Below are 7,789 nucleotides of genomic sequence, written 5' to 3'. Positions count from 1 at the left end.
CCATGGACATGTTGCAAGTGCTTTGGAGGATAGAGTCATAATTTAAAATGAGCTGGACAAACTGAAGAAATGGTCTAAGGTAAATAGGATGAAGTTTAATAAGGACAAATGCAAAGTACTCCACTTAAAAAGGAACAATCAGTATCACACATACAGAATGAGAAGTGACTGTCTAGGAAGGAGTACAGTAAAAAGGGATCTAGGGGTCATAGTGGACCACAAGCTAAATATGAGTCAACAGTGTGACACTGTTGTAATAAAAAGCAAACATGATGCATTAACAGGAATATTAAGGGAAAGACACGAGAAGTCATTCTTCCACTCTATTCTGCACTGATTACCCTCAAATGGAGTATTGTGTCCAATTCTGGGTACCACGTTTCAAGAAAGATGTGGAGAAATTGGAGAGGGTCCAGAGAAGAGCAACACAAATAATTAAAGGTCTAGAAAACATGAACTATGAGAGAAGACTGAAAGAATTTGGTTTGGTTAGTTTAGAAAAGGGAAGACTGAGGGGGGACAGAATGGCAGTTTTCAAGTATCTAAAAGAGTATTACAAGGAGGAGGGTGAGAAATTGTTCTTTGCCTCTGATGAACGGACAAGAAGCAATGGGCTCAAATTGCAGCAAGAGAGGGTTAGGCTGGAAATTAGGAAAAATGTCCTAACTGTCAGGGTTGTGAAAGACTGGAATAAATTGCCTGGAGAGGTTGTGGAATCTCCATCACTGGTGATATATAAGAGTAGGTTAGACAGACATCTATCAGGGACAAGCTATCCATGGTGTCCAACACTCTAGCCAATAGCCACATATGGTATTTGGCTGGTTGAGTGTGACTAATTGGCTTGAACAATGTGGTTATTTGGCTGGTTGAGTGTGACTAATTGGCTTGAACAATGTGGTTATTTGGCTGGTTGAGTGTGGCTAGTTCACTACAGTGGTTGGGCACCATGGAAGGGTGCTTGGTCCTGCTGTTAGGGCAGGGGACTTGATGACTTCTCAATATCCCTTCCAGTTCTAGTATTCTGTGAGTCTATGGAGATGGGGAGGATGCCTACACTGAGTGTTGGAGGGGGAGTGGATACAGCGTGAGGTGCGGGTGGGGAGGGTCCCCGCCCTGCGGTGGTGGAGGGAGGATGCTGTTGCTTGGGAACTGAAGGGGCAGGGAGGCCGGAGGCTACCCAGACCCCCGGTACTAGGACCTCCGGGGCATCTCGGAGCATCCTTTGCATCCCTGAACTACGAGTCCCAGCGTGCTCAGCACTCGGCGCTGGGATTGAGGTTGCGCAGCCGCCTGGCTGGGAGCGACCCGCCTGTTGACAGCGCTGTTTTGGGGAGGGCTGGCGCGGGCGGACGGACTGACGGCCGGGCGGCGGGCTGCACAGCCCGGGCAGGTGACAGGCAGACAGACCGCCGTGGGGTAAGCCGGCCATCCTCCGCCCAGTGCCGCGGGCGCGCTGCCTCCCCCTCCCGGGCAGGGATGGATGCGCTCCCTGGTGCGGTCCCTCCCCGCGCGCTGCCTGGCTGAGCATCTGCCTCCCCGCATCCCGGGGGAAGCCCTGCTCCGGCTGCCGCGCGGGGGCGGCAAGGGGGTGTCGTGCAGCGCCCTGGGGTGCACGAGCCAGCTGGGCGGTGCTGTCTCTCGGGATGCTCTAGCTGAGCTCCAGCGCCTGGAGGAGACTGCATGGGTGTGATCGCCACCGACCGGCTCGGCAGATTGCACTGCGGAACTGTGTCGTGCGGGTGTGTGTGGGGTGTGTGTGTGTTATAAAATAACGCGGGGGAGCGCCGGTCAGCTTGCACAATTAAAGGACCTTACAGGGACTCCTACCTTGGTGTAATGGTGGAGCAGCGGATTTGGTACAATGAACATTGCAATGCCTTGTTTTTTGAAGTCCACCCCCGATCACCTGCAAATACATTTTCACAATACAATGTGATGCTTTAAAATTAGAATGTCTGATTTAAGCGGTTAATTTTAAAAAGTGAAAGTTCAAATCAGGCTGCGGAATGTCCTTCCTTTAAAAATGCAGGTAGAATAAGTAGAAATGTATTATTATTAAAGGGTTGTTTTAAAAATAAAAACATATTTAAATTTCCTCCCTGCTTCTATTGCAGGTACTCAGTACTTTAGAAAACAGAGTAAACAATGTTAAAATATGAAAACACGGTGAAGTTTTCCTGTAAGTGAGAATATATCTGCTTCTCCTTGATGCTCAATTCCTTTCACATGTAGTAAATAGCAGACTAATAGACTGTCTTTAAATCTGGTAACCTGACTTGGAACAATCAAGAACATATGTATTTAAAGAGAGGACTCAGTGATGTGTTATTGTTTCAATGACATTTCTAAGTGTTTGATGAAGGAATGCGCGTCCTCACAATCTCCATACTGACATTAGAGAGCACAACATGTGTTCTAGACTGAGTGTCATTGTATGATAACAAAATTCCCTTAGGCTGTGTCTACACAGCAGCATTATTTCAGAATAACGTAGTGCATGTCTATACAGCAAGATTTGAAATAACAGGCTTCTTACTCTGACTTCTGTAAACCTAATTTCATGAGGAATAAGGGAAGTTAGGAGAAGAGTGCGCTATTTTGAAATAACTGCTGTGTAGACAGCGCCAAAAGTCAAAGTAAGCTATTTTGTTTTAAGCTACACAATTAGCATAGCTCAAATTGTGTAACTTATTTTGAGTTTAGCTCTGCTGTGGAGATAAGCCTTTAGTATATGCTTTGCTGAGTCAAAATTTTGTTTGCCATCCATGGAATCTTAAAAAGCAAAAGCTCTTGTTGTCAGAGATAATATGTACTATGGAACAATAAATACATGTAGAAGGATCTAAGAAATATCGCTAAGTATGGACTGTAGTCTAAAACTGTTGAGATTCATGTGGTGATCTTGAACCTGGTACCTTGAATCACTTAATACATTCAAGTAACTATGCATTATCAAAATTGTTAAATTTATGGGTATCAGATACAACTGGACAAAATTATTGTATGTTAAATGTCATATATTGCAAGTGGTAACACTATCTTCAGCATACTTTGTGCAGGGATGGTCATTTTATTTTAAAAAAATGATAAAAGACCTCTCTACAATGACATTGTTTACTGTATCTAAGGCAGACAGTTGTAGTCTTTTCATTGTCTCATCATATGAAAGTTTTCCCTTGCCTGAGGCTGTTTCCATCAGTCGTCTGTGACTGTCCTTTATTTCTGCTTTTTGAGATATAGTGACCAGGAAAATGAACACATGATTCAACTGGGAACGTATCACTAATTCAGATAATGACATTATAATAGTTTCAGTGTTATTCTCCAACTATTTGCATCCTAACATGATGTTTGCTTTTTTGATTGCTGCTGCACAAGTGCACATTGACAAGAGGTCTCCATTGACCTGTTCATCATGATTTACAGTTAATTAGGAAGCCAGTCAGGTATTTGAGTAGTTAAAATAATTCCTTGTACTGTGAATTACTTGTTTTTTCCAACACAAATTTGTATCTACTATTACGTTGTCCATTTGCCTAGCTTGGTTAGATTCCTCTGAACTTCCTCAGAGTTCTCCGCAAATGGTGCCACATATGTGCTCAACTCCTCTTCCAAATAATCATTTTTCATTTTCACTATTTTACAGTTCTCACCAAACTCTATGGATCTTTGTTTATAGGTTGAACTTCTCTAGTCTGGTACCTTTGGGACCTGACTGATGCTAAACCAGAGAATTTGCTGAGTCACAGGAGATCAATATTGTCTAGCAGCATTACCAGCACTTCTGCTGGTTACTGAGCTCTTAGAAGATGCTTAGGGGTAAATTAGAGCTTAACAACAGCACAGAATGCTGGGAGTCAAGACTGGTAGTTGTAAACTTTAGGGGACTGCAGGATACTTAGCAACACTCATAATAGATGGACATCCAGCTAACATGCTGGACCACGGATGTTGCCAGAGTGAGAGTGCTGAACTAGAGGGCTGTGTCTACACTGGCATGAATTTCCAGAAATGCTTAAAACGGAATACTATTCCGTTTTCAGTTTTTCCAGAAAAGGAGCGTCTACACTGGCAGGCTGCTTTTCCGGAAAAGCCCTTTTTCCGGAAAAGCGTCGGTGGCCAATGTAGACGCACTTTTCCGGGAAAGAGCCCCGATCGCCATTTTCACGATCGGGGCTTTTTTCCGGAAAAGACTACTGGGCTGTCTACACTGGCCTTTTCCGGAACAGTGTTCCGGAATAAGGACTTATGCCCGAGCGGGAGCAGAATAGTTTTTCCGGAATAGTGGCTGATTTTGTACAGTAGAGCATCGTTGCTTTTCCGGAAATTCAAGGGCCAGTGTAGACAGCTCGCAGCTTATTCCGGAAAAGCGGCTGATTTTTCGGAATAAGTGGCCCAGTGTAGACACAGCCGAGAAGTTCCACTGATACTTACCTTTTGCAAGCTGTTTGCAGAAACTGTAAGCAAATATGCAGTCAGATTTATTGTCACTTGATTCCATGCTTCCCTGTGTCAGGCGATCCTTCTGACTTGAGGTTCAGGTGGCTTGCCTGGGTTTTAGGCTGAAAAGAATCAGGTAACTATCCTCATCAGATACAATTGCATATGGGGGGGTCTCTGATGGAGGTTAACTGGTACTCTTTATCCAGTACACAGATCATGCCTCTGTATGTGAAGCAATGCTGCCATCGTTTCTGTTTAATGGTAGAGTTTGATCTACATTTTATTGTGTTACCCTGGCTTATAAAAGACAAATTATACAAGAATATTTGTTCGTTTGTTTTAGCATAATTATCTCCAGAAGCAGCTGGACCCAGAAGTGTGACAACTGTAATTATAAGGCAGGGGAATCAAGGCATAGTCCTGAGCAAACAGGCATTGCTCTTTATGGTCAGTGAGAGTAGAACAATAATTATAATATTATTAAGATATATTTTCACATTAATGTTACCGACATGGGAAAAAAATCCACAGTCCTATCTGTTCCAACACTTCTCCTGTCTGAGTCATCTGTTATAAAATTTAAAAGTATTATGTGTATTTCAATATAGAGTTTCTCATGCTATTTATTGCTACAGTTATCAAGCTGTACACATCACAGATGGTATCTATTAGCTGGTTAGCACCTAAAATGCACAAAATCACATAATGAGAAAGGATAGCATAGAGGAAACACGATTTTGGGGGGAAATGCTCAGATAATTATCACAGTGATCACTTTTCTGCTAACAGCAATGTATATTTAGAGATAGCGCCCTACCAAATTAATAGCCATGAAAACCATGTCACAGACCATGAAATTTGGTAACCCTTACCCCATGACATCTGGTCTTTTGTGTGTTTTTACCGTACAGTATACAGATTTCATGAGGGAGACCAGCGTTTCTCAAGTTGGGGAGTTAGTTGCAGGGGATTGTAAGGTTATTTTAGGGGCGTCTTGGTCAATGTTCTCTCTAATTTTTTCCATCGATGTACAGAATGAATTTTGTTATGTGCACCGAGCCATGGGTGGATGTTCACCATCAGTAGAAATGCATGCTGGCAGCTGTAGGTGCTCTGCCAATCATCTGGGCAGCATTTGAATCTTTCTTGGGCAGCCACCCAAGCACACAGTTTATAGGGAATACTGGTTGTGGTCTTGTCACCCTTTCTTCTGTGCTGCCTTAAGAGCTGAGTGCTGCTTTCCCAGCTCTGAAGGCAGTATCTCATCAGCTGCAGTGCAGAAATATGGGTGGCAATACCGTACCATGCCATACTTCTGTGTTGCTACCTTCAGAGCTGGGCAGCCAGAGAGGGACAGCTGCTGACAGACCCCAGCTCTGCAGGAAGCAGTGTGGAAGATAAGGGAGGCAACACCATACCATGCCATCCTTATTTCAGTGTTGCTGGTGGTGGCTTTGATTTCAAAGCTGAAATCCAAGCCAGATGTTGTTGCTTTTCAGCAGTCTATTACTGATGGCTATGCAGCTGCCTGGAGAAGCACAGAAGTAAGGGTAGCAGCACCACAACCCCTCCACCCCTCCAACTCAGGACTCCTAAAGTTATAACACCATGACATTTCAGCTTTGAACAGCTGAAATAATGAAATTTGCTATTTTAAAAATCCTATGACCATGACACTGACCAAGTATTATTTACAGCCCAGTTTTTAGTTCAGGGTCTGTTCACCTCTCAGATTGAGAAACATCTTGGTGAATGAGTAGGCCCACTGTAATTACTAAGTGATAGAAATGTAGCTGTGTTAGTCTGGTGTAGCTGAAACAAAATACAGGACTATGTAGCACTTTAAAGACTAACAAGATGGTTTATTACTAAATAATTATTATGTAATTACTAAGGCTACTCATGGAACAAGGTGCTTCTCAATGAAAGGAAGAATGAATGATCCAATGGGTAGGACATTTGCCAACGACTCGGAAGATGTTTCCTGCTCTGCCACAAACTGCCTGTGTGACAGCAAGACTCTTTGGCCGCGTTTGTAGTTATACCCTGGAAATAGATATTCTAGCATTTGATTTAGTGGGTGTAGTTTAGAAACACTAAATCGAATGCTGAGGGTGCCTCCGGTCAACACTGGTTCTCCTTGCAGTTGCAAGGAATAAAGGAAGCCAATGGGAGCATTTGCTCCTGTCGACCTCCCACCGTGAAGATGACACCAAGCTTGGCTTAAGTTAAACCAACTCCAGCTACGTTATTTACATAGCTTGAGTTGCGTACCTTCCGGGTGTAGCGTACACCTGGCCTTCATCTCTCTCTGTGCTTCATCTGCAAAACAGAGACAAAAGCATTTCTCCATGTGACAGTCACATTGTGAGAATAAATACATTGAAGAACGTAAGATGCTGTATGAGTGCTGTGATAATCAGGTTCATATAATTGTGATAGATAAGAGGAGAAGAATCTGGCTTATAATTTTTGACAGTTCTTGTTTTAAAAGCTGCTAATATCTGATGCACATGCTAGCTTAGAATTGGGGTAAGTCTGATTGCATATTATAATTCTTTTTACAACACAGTTGGAATTTGGAAGATTGGTAACTGGACATGAGTTTTTCTTCTACGGATCACAGGTATTTCAGTGATGAATGAAGTGTAAGAAATGGTATAAATTGACTAGAATAGTTCAAATCAAAGTACATACTAGCAGGGACTGAAAGGTCTTAGCTTGTTATAGCAGGTATTGCTATGTTTGGTGGCCCATGTGAAATAGGGAGTGACTTTAGTCCAGTTGCTATGGAACAGGCATTCACATTATAAAAAACCACCATCACATGTGACACTGTGAGTCACTCCTCAGGACTGTGCACAATCAAACCTGTTGGGATTTGTGACATTTACTGTAGGACTCATGTTTTAGGTAGTTCTGATTTCTCTGTGGTATTTCTGACAGCCAAGGTTTGTCAGGGATAAACAAACACATGTAGAATCTAAAGGATTTTTGCCATCAAAATAACCATTCTTGGTACTTTGATCATCATCTCATCATGGTAAATCCCAAAGGGATGAAGTCTGGGTGGTTTCCCTTTAATCATTGAGAGAGAAATAAACTCAAACAAGTAAAGATCTACCCATTTAAATCCTACAGTTGCACCAAGTGCTTGGTTTAATAAACACAGTCTCAGACTACGTCTAGACTGCAGGCTTCTTTCGGAAGAAGCTATTCCAGAAGAGATCTTCTGCAAAAACTTATTTTGAAAGAGAGCATCCACACTGCGAAAGCACATCAAAAAAGTGATCTGCTTTTTCGAAAGATAGCGTCCATTCAGTGTGGACGCTATCTCGCATTT

General features: G+C 42.8%; 1 protein-coding gene across 2 annotated transcripts in view; it reads left to right on the top strand.

The window, feature by feature from the left end:
* Positions 1–1,265: 1,265 nt before the first annotated feature.
* The window catches only part of LOC102444523 (tropomodulin-2), an 81,162-nt gene continuing 74,638 nt past the window's right edge, over positions 1,266–7,789 (top strand). For both annotated transcript variants that reach the window (XM_025182337.2, XM_006118509.4), the window contains exon 1: positions 1,266–1,419. The gene's annotated coding sequence lies outside the window, so the exon portion shown is untranslated. The remainder of the gene's footprint in view (positions 1,420–7,789) is intronic.

The sequence above is a fragment of the Pelodiscus sinensis genome, chromosome 14 (assembly GCF_049634645.1).
Source record: "Pelodiscus sinensis isolate JC-2024 chromosome 14, ASM4963464v1, whole genome shotgun sequence".
NCBI classification, from domain to species: Eukaryota; Metazoa; Chordata; order Testudines; family Trionychidae; genus Pelodiscus; species Pelodiscus sinensis.
This window is presented reverse-complemented; position numbering and strand designations above follow the sequence as displayed.